The sequence below is a fragment of the Mustela erminea genome, chromosome 3 (genome assembly GCF_009829155.1).
Source record: "Mustela erminea isolate mMusErm1 chromosome 3, mMusErm1.Pri, whole genome shotgun sequence".
Taxonomy (NCBI): domain Eukaryota; kingdom Metazoa; phylum Chordata; class Mammalia; order Carnivora; family Mustelidae; genus Mustela; species Mustela erminea.
Genome location: NC_045616.1, coordinates 50958417 through 50975484, shown reverse-complemented (window position 1 = coordinate 50975484; position 17068 = coordinate 50958417).

Genomic DNA, 17068 nt, shown 5'->3' with positions numbered 1-17068 from the left:
ATTATATTTTTATAATTAATTATCAACTCTCTAAAGACTCAAATATGTGATTACATCTAGCTTTAATGCTGAGAGAATAAGCCTGATCTGAACAACCAAAGATAAAAATGTTAAAACATGAACTATTCCATGTGATAACTTGAAGACTTTTTGTCCCATGTTTAACTACTCCAAAAATGGAAATTTGGGCATCGGCTAGATCTGTCCAAAATCTGTCATTTATAGATGTGTAGTTATAGAAAAATTAGTCACATTTTCTCCATTAAAAATGAAGATAGTAATAACTTCCAATGTTGTGAGAAGTGATCTATAGAAGAAATGCCTACATTCCTTGTTGAAATTATAACCAGAAATGGAATGTGAGAAAAGTAAATGATACTGTTCCATGTCACTGCACCTATAAGCACTGTTGCTAAATAATGATGAGGATAATAATAATAAAATTACATAAATCCCAAATTACCCTTGGCAGTCTATTTCTACCATTTTTTATATCTGATTTTTATTTTTATTTTCTCCCCAGGTTTGGTTGAGACAGAAGTTTTACCACTTTCTGGATACTTAACAATTTCTGCCCATGCCTTAATTGTTTAATTGATGAAACACACACGTATTAAGAATAGTAATAGCATTTTCATTTTTCTATTTCCATAAGACAGTCAGAGAAAAATATAATAAAATATTCAACTCATTGCACTAATTGCCAAAGACAGCAATGGTGCCAAATTCAAATCACTGGGTAGGAGGCAATTCTGCCAATGCAATACTCAAAATATCCTTTACCAACTCACGTGTGGGTCCTGCAGTTTGTTGTGGAAGAGATACCACACTTAACATGGTAGCCATGAGCTACATGGGGCTCTTTAAATTTAAATGTAAAGTAATTAACATCAAATAAAACTTTCAATTCCAGTTTTCACTAGCTGTATTTCAAGTGAGCAATAGCCACGTGTGACTACCATATTGCACAGTACAGAGAAAATTTCAAAAATCTGAAAATTCACTTGGATAGAGCTGGCCCAGAGACTCTTCGTTGTGTAATGTTTGAAAATGCAAATGTTTTCTGAAGTCTGTCAACTCTTCACTCCTTATATTTCATCCCTTCTTTCTATTCTCACAGCTATTACTTTCTGAGTTCACGATCCTCATGAGTTGGCTATTGCAATAATCTGTAAATGGTCTCATCCCCTGCTCACCCACCCTATAAACCAAAGTTGATTAATTTTTCTCAAACAATTTCTTTTTCCCCATCCAAAACTTTCAGGATCTTCACCTTAATTATGATATACGTGCCAAGCAAAAGTGCTCAGTTCGTAAGAATCTTCTATCGACTCACTTATTTCCTTCTTCTATAAATCCCTATAAATCCCTATAAAGGATTTCCAAACCTACACAAGTCTTCTGCTCCATCACAAATATCAGTTCATTGTCCCCTGGTTATGCTTTGCTCATTTCCACTTTCGCCCAAGCTATCTTTTTCTATCTGGAAATACTTCTAGATTCTATCCTACATACTTGCCTGTTATGCCATCATCCTATCAAATCCAGTTTGTCTGATTTTATCCATACAGCTGAACTTGGCCACCTCATACCATACCTATTTCTAATAACCCATGTTAGTGATCTGTCCTCGGTAACTGTCTCCACTGACTATCATATTTTACTATGTTCATTATTGTTGCTGTCTCTCTTGCATTCAAAGAATTTATAATCTGTTTTCTGGAGAGAATTATATAGTAATAGTAATTGTTTATATCTATATATATGTATATAGATATAATAGATGATATATATTATACATATAATTATATATATGTATTAACCTATGGGAAGTTTTTTTACCACTAATCCTTCTGTGCCTTCTGACCTCAGTGGAATACCCTTTAACTTCTTCCTCTGGAATCCTCTCACCCGGATACACCATCTTCTTCTCCAGAATCCCATGTTTAAATGACCCCACACCATCTACCACAAGTTTCATGAAGTATACTCTTTAAAATAATAGATTCAGATTTTATCTAGAAAAGCGAGTGAGAAGGTGGAGAAAAATGACATTCCTTGAACTTAACTCTGGAGCTTCACAAATTACTATGTTACATTTTATAGATGAGGTTCAAAGAAGTTATGTAAATTGTTCTGGGTTATAACTAAGACATGGCAGATCAGAGATTTTGAAGCAAATTCTAAAGCTCATGATCTTTTAACTCAAGGCACATCTCCTTCAAGAAAGGGCCTATGCTTTTTCCTCTGGAACCAATATTTTGAAAAGGGCTCATGGCATATAATCAAAAGTTATCTCTGTGATTTCTGTCTTCCTCTGTACTTTTAAACAGGATCACAACAGGAAACTCATCCCCGTCGTTGGATTAAAAGTCAAGCAAGCCTCACGATTTTCTTGTTCTTCTTGGTGATAGAAATTCCTATGGTCCCTTTAACCCTTTACTCAGGCATCACAATATTTAATCCAATATATTGATGAACCCTTCCAACTTCATTCACAACTAAGACTCTTCCACTGCTCTCCGTGTAAGGCTGGCATCAGATGGGCCACCTGCCTTCAGGAATATGGGATACCTTTCTTCTTTCTTTCCCTTGCTTCTCTTGTCTTTCTCCCTTAATCAATAGCTGCTGTTTCTTGACTTTACAGGTTCCAATTCATGGTAGGAGGTAAGAGAAGTAAAAGACATAGAAAGGTTCTTACTGACTTTGCTGTCATAGAAAGGCACCATTATCTTCAGACCTCACAGAATCATTCTCTCATAGTTGCTTTTGCAGATTCTCTGGAGACTTTCATGCTGGGCACTTGCAAACGGGACTCCCTTGACCAAGGCAGTGCCTCATCCGCGACTGGTTGCCCCTAATCCTTCTTTGGCTTCTGACCTCAGCGGCATACCCCTTAGCCTCTTACTCTGGGATCCTCTCATCCTGACACACCATTTTCTTTTGCAGAGTCCCATGTTTAAATTATTTCAAGCTTATGTTTTTACTGAATTTTCCCCGTGGCTACAATTCATGCACTTTTGGCCCCTTAACAGAGGAATTTACAGAAACTTTCCAGACACGCTCGTTTTCCCTTAAAGTCCACTTCAGCTTACTTGGGCATGAATCAGACATCAGTCTGCTCTGTTCCTAACTGTAAAAAACACACATCTAGTTCTCTCAGCTGAACTTCTCTCAATTACTCCTATATAGAGGAGTGGTGACACCCACAGCACACACAGATCTCCAAAAACTCCCTTCACAGAATCCTACCCTCTCCCCTCTTTCTTGATCTTCAACATACATTTCAGAGTCATCTCGCTGATTCTCAGGCCAGGTGTCCACTCTCATAATTCATTCTTGAATGTAGCCACTGATGTCTTCATGCCTCAGCCAAAGCTAAGAGAAGAATCTCATCTTAACGTCCTGTTCCACATGCTAAAGTGCAATGATCTCAGCCAGACAAAATACCCATTTCCTATGTATCAAGTTATTCTGCACCCTTTCTGTCCCCAACTGTTTTCTTCATGGCAACATAATTCTTTTAACTTTTTTCATCACTCTATATATCATACTTAAATCTTCTAAGTACTTTATTATATTTTGTTTTAATTTTCATCTCCGCTATCACTCATGGCTTTCTTGCTCTTTTCATCTTTCCCTTTTTACCTAGATAATCCTGGTCAATAATATTCCTCAACTCCACATACTTTGAATCAGAAAAAGGAAAAAGGAGATATTGTTTTCCCTGCCTAGGATTTCAGATAAACTGCTAGTCTTACTGCAAGTTGCAGCAATCTTCACTCATCCAGTTGTCTTTCACAAATAGAGCAAAGCAGAATCTGCTTCTAAGTTAAACAAAAAGCAGAAATCAGAATGTCAAATTATAATTGGCATATCCCAGACATAATCAATATTGCCTTTTTCAAGTTCCTCCCACAGTAAAAGCAAACCCTGGTTAGTGCTGGCCAAATCTCGACTAATTTGGCTTCAAGTTATTACCATACTTAATATCTCTGAATCAACACTGATGACTAAGATAAAGGGAACTACAAGAAATGATCAGTCTTCAACGCAAAAACTTTTTCACTTTGTGCCAACTATTGCTGGTGCACCTGTTTTATGTTCGGAGTGGGAAGAAAATCAAAAAGACATGGCCAATTTTGAAAGAGACACAATGTTTTCAATGTCTCAAAATAGCTCAAATACATAGCATTGCTTCTACTACTTATTCAAACTACAAGGCTGATTAAGCATATGTGTAAGGCAGCATGCAAATAAAAAAATTACCTACTCACATCCCACCTTACTCTCCCAGGTTCCAGTTTCTTATCTAAGCATGGATACCACACCAACTAGAGGCAGAGAGAAACCAGTAATCTGGGAGTTTTTAATGGGGTGTTCACAAAGAAGCAATGTGAGAGGAATTCCAAAATTTCTGATACTGCATTTGCTAGGGACCATAGAAATACTCTAAACCAGTGCCTGCTTTTCATAGGGAGAACTTAAATTTTACTTAAAGTAGATTGGACTGGTTAAACTAATATAATAGTTCAATAAAGCCTCTGAGATGTAAAGCCTATTGAGAAGTGGACTTTTTATTAACTAGAGTCTGATTTTTTTTCCCAAAGTTGTAATCCTAGAACCATGACAGGACTCAGAGATTAGTGATAAGAATGTATTTTGAATGAAGGATCATTAAATGAATAAAACAACATCATTTGCCTGGAGAGCTCACAAAGGGAGCTTTGTGGGTGCCATGGCCCCTTCTCAGGTTCAGGACAAAACATGGGATTAGACGTACAGGGGAAGTCTGAGATTCACATTTGTGCAGATCAGGTATAGCCTGTGAGTGACAACATGAGAGTATGGCCAACCATCAAGCATAATAATTAAGTATGCTGTAATGAGACTGAAGTGTGACTCAAAACTGTGGATAAATCCCTAGGAAGGAAAGATATCTACCATTTGCATACAAATAACTAAGAATTCAAACTAAGTTCAACATTTAGAGTATGGACCCAAGAAATATGGGACAGGACGTGGTAAGAAATCCAGATGGGTAAGGATGTATGTCCAAAGAAGATTCTAAGCACCCACTAGCAGAATAGTGGAGAATGTAATGATGCAATGCCTCACTGAAGGGTAAATGCACGTTATTTGTACAGATATTTTTCTATTGATCAAAAGCATTGTTTCCCTTCATCTCCAAGGGAAATTTTTAAAATTAAGTTAATACAATGACATTTTAAATAATCTACCAATATTTTTTTAAAACTATTAGGTTACATTTTTTGGTCATTGATTCACACACTGAATTTCAAATCAACTTCAAATACAATACAATGCAAAAATATGTTCCCTTTAACTATCTGGGACAACATAACCAGGTACAATGATGAAAAAACATGGGATTCACCTTCATAGAATTCATAATATGACAGTGAAAATACCCAAGTTATTAAAAATGTGATGAGAGTTAGGAAATGAATGCTATGGGAGTACCACATGGAGAATTCAGTCTAGAATATGGAATCAGAAAATACCTCCTAGACAAAGTGATATCTAACTGAGATTTGGAGACTAAATATATGTTTGCCAGGTGAAAATTTAAGACTGTATGAGGGTATTTTGGACAGTCTCTATGACTGAATAGGTTCAGTTGGCATTCATAGGAATTAACTGCCCAACCAACCAACTTATGAAAAACAACATATCATTGTTGCTTTAAGCCATTCAGTTTGGGGGTGTTTTGTTGTTTTGTCTTCTCATGGCCTACATAAAGTGTTAAGAAAGTTAAAATGGTCTTCTGATCATCCTGAGAAACTACTGACAGCAGAGTCTGATTTCTTTTGCTTTTGCAGACTAAAAACTATGAGTGCCCAATATTGGATCGGGCACTTAAGTATTTTGTTGCCACAGTGATGGGGGGCGCTATGAACATTTAGTAGATAGAACCCAGGAATGCTGGACACCTTGCACCACAAGTTATTATTCAGCATCTCTCTTGACTTGAGAATATCATGCCAATATTCAATTAGGTGAAAAACATGAGCCTACACCTTAAGTTCCTTTCACATATAAACACCAAGTATGCTTTACACAGCTTTTAGATCTACCATACACGGAAAATGAGAGAAGATGGCATTTTATTTTGTTTGAAAGCATGCTTATAGTTGTTCATCATTCTGGAAAATCACATCACTGAGAACAACACCACTCGTGGTATCTGGGCTGCTAGTATAACACAACTGTGTCAGTTTGCCTTTATATCATTAAATCCAAGCAATTCTTCAAAGAGGAGCAAACATCTGACTACTTCATTATGTCTTTTAGAGTCACTTTGCCAGACAATTTACATATTGAAATACATACTATTTTAATATTAATCTTTTCATTTATTTCTCCTCTACATAATTGGTTGTATTATTGATTTGACATTACCTATGGAATTCATCTCGGCAAAGTACTGGTGACATTACCAAATAGATACTATAAAAAGAGAACTTTGGCTCAAAGAGACTGAGCTCTGGGGCACCTGTGTGGCTCAGTCAGTTGACCATCTAACTCTTGATTATGGCTCAGGTCATGATCTCAGGTTCCATAAGATTGAGCCCCACATCAGACTCCGGGCTTTGAGGGGAGTCTGCTTGAGATTCTCTCTCTCCCTCTGCCCCTCTCCTTGTTCTCCCTCTCTCTTTCTTGCTCTCATAAATAAATAAATAAATACTTTTAAAAACACAGAGGACTGTTGGTGGGAATGCAAGCTGCTACAGCCACTCTGGAAAACAGTACGGAGGTTCCTCAAAAAAATTGAAAATAGATCTACCCTATGACCCAGCAATTGCACTACTGTGTATTGACCCCAAAGATACAAATGTAGTGATCCAAAGGGGTATGTGCACTCAAATGTTTATAGCAGCAATGTCCACAATAGCCAAACTATGGAAAGAACCTAGATGTCCGTCAACAAATGAATGGATCAAGAAGATGTGGTATATATATATATATATGGATACTATGCAGCCATCAAAAGAAATGAAATCTTGCCATTTGCAATGACGTGGATGGAACTAGAGGGTATCATGCTGAGCAAAATAACTCAATCAGAAAGACAATAACCAGATGATCTCAATGATATGAAGAATTGGAGAAACAAGACAGAGGATCATAGGGGAAGGAAGGGGAAAAATGAAACAAGACAAAACCAGAGAGGGAGACAAGCTATGAGACTCTTAATCTCGGGAAACAAAGTGAGGGTTGCTGGAGGTGAGGGGGATGGAAGGGATGGGGTGGCTGGGCGATGGACATTGGGGAGGGTGTGTACTATGGTGAGCACTCTGAATTGTGTAAAACTGATGAATCACAGACCTGTACCCTTGAAATAAATAATATACTATATGTTAACTTTAAAAAATACAGAGGACTAAGTTGTAAAGGAAAAATGTATCCACATAGTCCATCAAATTCTTGTAAGCCTTTTTACATGTTAGCATTTTAAAAGAAGATATTATCTTTGTATCCAGCTGATTGATATCCCATTCTTAGACAATTTCTTTGGATGGAAATATGAATTAAATGTGCAATGTTTACAGCCAGTCTTTTTTTTTTTTTTTTAACAGCCAGTCCTAATGCATATAGTTTCTGACTACCATTCATGTGTCTCACAGCTTGGGTAAATTTCTCAACAGTTTGTCCCTATTTTCCCCCAAATCCAAGGAAAGGCTCTCTTTGGTCATTAGTTCAGCCCAATCTTTCAGTCAAGGTTTCAGTCAATTCTCTTACTGAATATCGAAATTGTCTTCTTTGAACAACTCAAACGTGAGTCAGCATCAGGACTGTACTCGGTCCACACAAGTTCCCTGAATTAACCTTTCTTGCTTTTCCTTAAGTTATTTCACTTTACTTTATCTTTACTCACTGCTTAATCTATAGATTATTCCCATAAAATTTGAAAAGACATGTTTCTTGCATCTTGAATTTTCCATTTCTCTTACACTTTCTATACTACTATCTACACTGCCATCTGAGTCTTCAAATCTTCTCTCCTCGTCACTAAATCTTAACTCAATCATTCTCTAAATCAGGTACCCATCTCCTGATTTTTTGCTTCTTCCTACACAAACACCTGTAAACATAAGCCCACACTGATTTCTATTAAATGTTTTTGTCATTCAAGAATAAAGGTGGGATGTTTTGTATAACCTGGAGTTTTTGTGTAAGTTAGGCAAATCACTTAACCTCTTTTGGCCTTAAGACCCTCCCTGATACGTAAACTGAGGTTAATAAGAGAAAATTAATCTAGCAGCATTGTGAAGATTAAATGAATTAATACAAGTTAAGCAATTAAAACCATGTTTACACACAGTAAGCACTATATAATATATTATTATTATTACACACAATTTTGTAAGCTATATTTTACAGTGTAGTTTGGTGTTTAAAGGCAATAATTTTAACTATACTTAGTAAAACACACTAATTTCCACTTAATTAGAAAAATGTGCTGATTACACAAATATAAACATGCACTATAAAATTCTAGAGTCCCCCAGGAGACACAGAAGAATCTGGACTGTTTCCAAATAGAATTTGTTTCAACACCAGCAGTATGGGTGAGGTAGTCAGCAAGTCACTAAGTAGGCACTGTGCTGGGCCTTGGCATTCACTGGGGTCTTGGTCCAACTAAGGCAGGGTAAGCCCTCCAATTTGGCAGCATCACATGTTTGCTCCAGTTCATAGGATGTGAAAAGTCATCCATTGGGCTTTCTAGAAGCTTCAGTCTCTTGGGAAAAAATGGCTCACCATTAAGCAGTTGTTCTGTGCATGCCAAATTGCTATGAACTTTAAAGCCCAGAGAAGGTAAGAAATCAGCTTAAGGTCTTACCAGTATGAAAATTAATCAGGATAATGTTCAATTCTTCCTCTTAGCTTTCAAATCTGTGCTTTAATTAGACTGGTGAGGGGGAACCAGACAATAAGCTGAAACCAGTCCTGAACCTCATTTCATTAAGCCCCTGGCAAGCTTCCTTATTAATTGCCTACCCAACATCCCTTTCTTGACTGATAAGTTCATCCAGTTGTGCAAAGGTGCCAAATAGAATTCTAATTGTATGGTTGAGGTCCCTACATCGTGTGTAACACTTGATTCTGAGATTCTCAGAAAAGAGCCAGGTACGTCCCAAGCAGTTCATTTCAACAGTTAAATTGGGTGTGAGAAGGAAATCTGAACACTGCAAAAGCAATAGGACCAAAAGAGTGATAGTTTAAAGAGGTGCTATTCCCATGTTCCCACCAGGGGCACTGATTCTGGCCTTCAGATAAAGGTGGGCTTGTGGGGAGAGACAAAGGCATGGGTCACAATAACAGTAGAGTGGCCAAGAAATAGATACTGGATGCCAGGCAACAGTCATGGATTTTAATAGCCATTAGGTAGCAGAAGGCTTTTCTAAGCCTTTGGAAAGAAAAGTCAGGACTTAGGCAGTGAAATAAAGAAAAGTAAGAATTCAAAACACAATGAATGAAAGATTCTGTCTTCTTACTCTTCCTTTTTCTCTTCCCCTCAGTGTCTCTCATTCCTTAACTGGCCATGATATAAAATTGTATTTTTGTATGACTTGTGAAATGTATACTTATGCCTCTCACTGGAAAAAAGATTAAATTGCTTGAGCTTGGAGGTTTGGGGCTTTTCTTTCCTTTTTTTTTTTTTTTTTTTTTTTTTGCTAATGATTACATGCCCTCCAATGGGGGGGGGGGGGGGAGTAGCTACTTTGAGTAGCTACCTTGCTAAAGCAGTGAATTATATAGCATAGTTATCAATTTTTTTAAAGGACGTGCAATTTATCTGAAGAATTTAGTTGATTGAAGATGTGAATTAGCATACAGAAAACTTGTCGTTTGGATGGTTCACTCAATCATGGAGAGTTACAAAGTTATAGAAGCAAAATAATGATTTCATAGACAAGTCGAAAGTATCTCCATTTCTTCTAATTGGATATTTCTTTTTAACAAAGAGATTTCAAAAGCATCCCTAGTGTGCTATTCTTACCCCTTATGCCTCACACCATTTCTTTAAAGGACATTTATTAGACATTTTAAATGATATCACTTCCAATTTGTATGGGTATTTGGTATGTAAGATGTTTTCATATCATGGCATTTGACAATCACCACAATTCTATAAGGAAGATAGAAAAGTTGTTCTGAAATTTGAATTCTATAGATAAAGAAATTCAGACTCAGAATTTGTGACATTCCAAGCATTCATATTATGTTTGGCAGAGCTAATATTCAAGGCAGGATCTTCCAACTCTTTAAGTTTAGGGTATTTCCCCTACACCACAGGACTTCTTTAGTTAGAACCACCAACCAAGGGAGATGGCAATTTGAGTAAATGATTTACAACTATGTAAAATATGAGGCCATGAGTAAAGAGAAAGTATAATACTTAGATTTTCTCTTGAAATAATATGCTTTCATGTCATTAAATATATGGAAAACTAAATAGGAAAGACAACTATCCACTTATCAAGAATTACATTGACAGAATATAAGCAGTATTTCTACTCAGATAATACAGAAAATATTAACAGCAAATGGGGTTCAGACAATCCTACCAGTTCATACTCCAACATAACTAGACACATCCAGAGTAGCCCACTACAATCATAAAATTTTAAGTTTTTTAAGTGAGACCCTACCTTAATAACCTGAGTGTTCTCAACTCTTCCAACTGTATTCAATCTCCCCTATATTTAGTATTTTTTTTTAGATTTTATTTATTTATTTGACAGATAGAGATCATAAGTAGACAGAGAGGCAGGCAGAGGTGGGGGGGGGGGAGCAGGTCCCCGGCTGAGCAAAGAGCCCGACACGGGACTCGATCCCAGGACCCTGGGATAATGACCTGAGCCGAAGGCAGAGGCTCAACCCACTGAGCCACCAGGCACCCTATATTTAGTATTATTTAAGAAATTAATCTTATCTCAAAATATGATGAGTAGAAAATCCAGTCTCAAATCCAAACCCACCCCAAACATCCTCAAGGTTCTCCGCTGTATTATTATACTCCTGCTCACCCAATTATGAAATATGGTCCCCTTTTCCATCAATTCTCTCCTGAGTACCAATAATAAAAGGAATAGTGAATAAAAGGCGGTGTATAACATATAGATTTTTGACTACAGATTAAGATGGAGGGCAATACATGGAAGCAGCATGCAAACCACAAGATTAAAAATGTATTCCAGGGGTGCCTGGATGACTCAGTGGGTTAGGCCTCTGCCTTCGGCTCGGGTCATGGTCTCAGGGTCCTGGGATCGAGCCCCATATAGGGCTCTCTGCTCAGCAGGGAGCCTGCTTCCCTCTCTCTCTCTGCCTGCCTCTCTGCCTACTTGTGATCTCTGTCTGTCAAATAAATAAATAAAATCTTAAAAAAAAAAAAAACTAAAAATAAAAATGTGTTCCAGATATTCCTACCTCTCTTTTTTTAAGATTTTATTTATCGGACAGAGAGAGAGATCACAAGGAGGCAGAGAGGCAGGCAGAGGGAGAGAGGGAAGCAGGCTCCCTGCTAAGCAGAGAGCCCGATGTGGGGCTTGATCCTAGGACCCTGAGACCATGACCTGAGCTGAAGACAGAGGCTTAACCCACTGAGCCACCCAGGTGCCCCCAGATAACCCTATCTCTTAAGTGCTTGTGCCAATCCCATCACAGCAAATTTTTTCCACAGGCAATATTTTCTCTTCAGGCCCTGGCCTCTGGCCATCTCACAGCATCCTCCCCTCTTTATAGCTACTGGTTTCCCTCTCCCCCAATCACTGGCCCATTACCCTCTCCTTCTTTGGAAGCCCGTGAAAAGCATTTTTTCACCTTCAAGACCACAACCTCAGACTTAATCTTTTCACACACAAATGGCCCAGTCACAAAACAAAACAAAACAAAACAAAACCACCTCTCTTAAGCAGAAGTATGGTTAAAACTTTTGGAATGACCTAATTTTCCCCCATCACGGAAGTCTTGACTTTTATCTTAGAAACTCCAGAATTTCTAGTAGAAATCTTCTAGTCTTCTCTATAAAATAAGCATTTTTGATAAAAAGTATTGTTTAAAGTGGCTTTTCGTCAAGTGAAAATCAATACTTGGAATATATTCACAGAGAACAATTAAGACAAATACATGGAAGTTACAGGAAAATAGGGTTTCACCAAAAAAATTTAAAACACTCCCTAGAGTTATTTCAAGTCTCACTAGCGAAAGGTTTGTGAAACACTAGATAAAGACTTCGGGGATGGGGCATGGAGAGAAACATTCGTTATGTAGAAAGTTGGACTCCACAGTCTCTGAGATCCCTGCCAACCCTCAGAGTCCAGGTGCCTAATTTCAGTGCCAATCAGGGCATGAGTCCCTGAAGTCCTACCTGTGGTTTGCACTGCATCTTTGTCACTTGGTTCAATTCTTTTCTATTTCCAAACATTTGTACATAAAATTCAAACAAAAATAACAAAGCATATTATAAATTTCAACCAAAAAATTTAGAAAGTTGTTCACGTAACTAATCTGCTTCACTGGCATATATGAATAAGACTTAGTTATATTGGTTATTATGAATAATACTTACAGATAAAACATTTGTTCTAAATATAATCTTACCTAATTAGGTATGTTAATGATCGCTAATTACATGTATAGAGTTAAGGAAAAGAGGACAGCCTTCAAATGTCTACATATCAGCTGATTCACACAGGAAAATAAAATAATAAGCTCTGTATAGAAACTAGATATTTGGGAATTCAGGATATGGAATCTATAATCTGGTGGAAACATCCTTATGCCATACACCTCATAAAATGTTCCCAGAAGTCTTCTTTATATCACTCATAATTACATGGCGTATTAAATTCTGCTAGGTGATACCAACAATTTTAATTAAATGAACACTTACAGTTTTTTTTTCTTAAACCTGCAAATCAAGAGGCAGTTATGAAATGTGGAGTATTCCATATTCATGCCCTTGACAATGCAATGTGGAAAATGGTCAGGTATCCAAACTGCTTGGAACTTCAGATAGTTTTCCTATAAGAAATTCAAATTTTCCTCAAGATTTTATAAGCCAATTTCCCTTGGTATAGACTTATTTATTCAATCAGTCAAAATTAATGAGTATCTATTAAGTGATATATACTCTGTTAGAAACTAAGGATAAAAGATTCTACTCCTTCTGATACCAACAATAGCAACAAACAACATTTGTTACACATTTAGTATGCACCAGGCACAATTATGCATTTTATTTGCATTATGTTTTTCAATCAATAATCTATCAATATAGATTTAGAAACCAAACTTTGCCTGGTCATACGTTTGATTGGGAGGTCTGCATAACTCCAAAGTCCACATTCCTAGTCACTGTTCTATATATATACTAGAACTACACAAAAAAAACAATCCAACAGAGATCATACAATAAAACCATATGGTAGATTCCAGTACAGAATGCAAGAAAAAGCCCCTAATTCCACCCAGGAAGGGGGTTCCTGAGTCAGGTACAGGGGGCATGTCAGTGCTTATCAGAAATTATTTTTGATCTGAGTCTTAAAGAATTATTTGGAGTTAGCCAGAAAACTGTGGATAAAGGGGAGAGCCAGGAAGGAGGAAAAGAATTTGAAGTCACAGAGTTTAAGACCAGGCCTATGTCAGAATCTACATTTCAGTGTAACTTAAATGGGAATGGCAGGAAATGAAAACAGACAAACAGGTAGCGAGGAGACATCAGTTGTTTATTAAAGACTTTGTCTGACTTGCCAATAAATTTTAATTGTATTTAAAGATAATAAAATGTCACTGAAGAAACTTAAGCAAAAGAAGGAAGTGATCAAATATGCATTTAACAAAAATCCTTCTAACTGCCTTTTTATTTTTTTTCATTTTATTTTTTTTTAAATTTATTTATTGACAGAGAGAAATCACAAGTAGATGGAGAGGCAGGCAGAGAGAGAAAGAGAGGGAAGCAGGCTCCCTGCTGAGCAGAGAGCCCGATGCGGGACTCGATCCCAGGACCCCGAGATCATGACCTGAGCCGAAGGCAGCGGCTTAACCCACTGAGCCACCCAGGCGCCCTCTAACTGCCTTTTTAAAAAATTTTATTTATTTACTTGTTAGAGAGAGAGCGAGAGAGCGCATGCACAGGTAGGGGGAGTTGTGGGCAGAAGGAGAAGCAGGCTGCCCACCGAGAGGGAGCCCGATGCGGGACTCCAACACATGACCCTGCGATCACAATCCAAGCCAAGGCAGATGTTCAACCAGCTGAGTCACCCAGGCGCTGCTGCTTTTTAAATTTTTTTTTAAGTAGACTCCACACCCAGCATGGAGCCCAACATGGAATTTGAACTCACCACCGTGAGAAGAAGACCTGAATTGAGATCACGAGTTGGACACTTAACCAACTGAGCCAGCCAGGTGCCCCCCCACCTGCTTTAGTTGGTCAATGGATATGGAGGAAAGATGGATTCAAGATATAGGTTCAGGGAACAGATGAGAGTAAGAAGAGAAAGGAGAATGGAGGAACTAGAAAAATGTCCAGGTTCTGTCTTGTCAAATGGGTTGATGGTGGTGTTTTTGCTACAATAATGAAGACAGTGATAGAACAACTATGGAGTAAAATAGATGTGTTCTGTTCTGTTTTAGATTATTAAGACCTGGGGCACCTGGGTGGCTCAGTGGGTTAAAGCCTCTGCCTTCAGCTCAGGTCATTATCTCAGGGTCCTGGGATCAAGCCCTGCATTGGGCTCTCTGCTCAGTGGGGAGCCTGCTTCCTCCTCTCTCTCTGCCTGCCTCTCTGCCTACTTGTGAACTCTCTCTGTCAAATAAATAAATAAAATCTTAAAAAAAAAAAAAAAGATTATTAAGACCTAAGGTTGAAGAGTTGAATTATTTTAAATTTAAATAAAGATTGAGGGGTGCCTGGGTGGCTCAGTGGGTTAAAGCCTGTGCGTTCGGCTCGGGTCATGATCCCAGGGTCCTGGGATCGAGCCCCGCATCGGGCTCTCTGCTCGGCAGGGAGCCTGCTTCCTCCTCTCTCTCTCTCTCTCTCTGCCTGCCTCTCTGCCTACTTGTGATCTCTATCTGTCAAATAAAATAAATAAAATCTTTAAAAAAAATAAAATAAAGATTGAATCAAGATTCCTCAGCTTTTCATTCAGAGGCCAAATTCAGAAATCAAAAGAGTAGAAATAGCAGCCTTTGGATGTCTAAACTTGCAGCCCCTTAGAGGTGTCAAGGTGCAAGATTTGGAGAACATAGGGAAAGGGGAGGGAGAGGAACAAATTCTGAGTTTCTCTCTTTTGGCTTATTTCCTACCGACAAAGGAAGGAAACTTCAAAGTGGTGCCAGTGATCTGCGTTTATGAACATGTGAATGAACACTAGAAAGGCTGGGCCTGGAATTCCAAGGTGAAAGCGGGCTGTGATGATGTAGGGGTGGCTTGCTTAAGGATTTTACCTACTCAAGAGAATGTATGAAAATGATAGCCAGAAGCTTTGGATTCCAAATCTCCTGTCTTGACTGATGGCTCCTCCTTACTACTACGGATAATTTTCCTCTGATGTCTATTTCATCTCCAACTTATAAACGTTTTTGCTACTACCCTGTCTACCATCATCTTCTATGCTTTGAAGAGGTGGATTTGTGGTACCTCATGGAAACAGGGCTACAGGTAGCACATAATTAGGAGAAGATCACCCTTTAGGATACACAAAGTATATAAGAGCAACACTTTGGACAGTGAATTATTATTAAATTATTAATTATCAAAGGTTCCCTAGTTGGGACCAACTAGTAAATGGTTTCCCCTTCCTAGGGTGCATTTCCAGTCCCCAGCCAGCCCCTCAGGAGAACATAACTATACATGGAGGCCTTCAGCGTAAATAACATCCCATGTTATAATCTTTATAGGCAACAAAGCACAATCAATATTCCACAGCCCCAGGGCCATTGCATTGCACAACTCCAGGGGACACCCAATCACAAAGAAAAGTTGTGAGAGTTCCCCTGGAGCCGTGCCACATGGCTGCACTGCACAGTATTTCTCTTCCAAGGGTGGGATCACCATACAATTGTGTAAGTGGTTAGTGGGGTAGGAAATCTCTGACAAATGAGACTTTCTTGCAAACCCTTCTTTTGGTACACATTGTTCACTAGGCCTGATCTATCAATTCTACCAATCAATTCAGTATCTATTAAATATTCATAATCTAACAATCAATTCAAATTGTATCTTGAATCCATGTCCTTCTCTACATCTCCACCTTCTTACTGAGGCACCGTCTTCTCTCAGGTAGACCACTATTCCTATATTTCTACCATTTTCCTTCCTCCAGTATATTTCTCACAAATAACCATGGTGATTTTCTTTCAATAAAATTCTGGTCATGTCGACCCTTCTTAAAATTTTTCAGTGGCTCTCTGTTTCTCTTAAAACAAAATCCTCAATCCCAAAGCAAAGCAAAGGCTCTGCATGGTCTCCTCATGCACCTACTGTTAGCTTTGTCTGGAGTTTTCTTCCTCCCAACCTTCCACCAAGCCACTCCTTCTTACCCGTCAGGTTTCAAGAAGTGTCACTTCCTTAGAGAAGCTTCCTAACCTAAACCAAGTCCCATCATGAGGGGTAGTCTCTCATCTTCTCTTGTGTAATTTACGATTAGATATTTACTTGTATCCTGTGTTGAATGCAACTCCCCAGGGGGTAAGTGCTTATGAGGGGGGTAACTGCTGCTGTTCTGCGGAACACTGGATCCACTCACTGCACCTAGCTCAGTGCCTGCTATATTTGATGGATAACAGGGTAGGTAATGGACTCATTAGCCATTAATCCATCAACCCATCGCTACAAAACATTCAGAATAAGGGTATATGGCCAGACTGTATTCTAGGGATCTCAAAATCCCTATATACGGCCAAGCCCAATGCCCAAGCAAGTCAATTCCCAGCTGCTCAGATGAAAAAAGAAAAGTCTTTGTGAAGATGATGGTAGTGTTTGTGGCAGTGGTATTGAAGGTAGCAATGATAGTGGCAATGGTGGTAAAGAGAAATT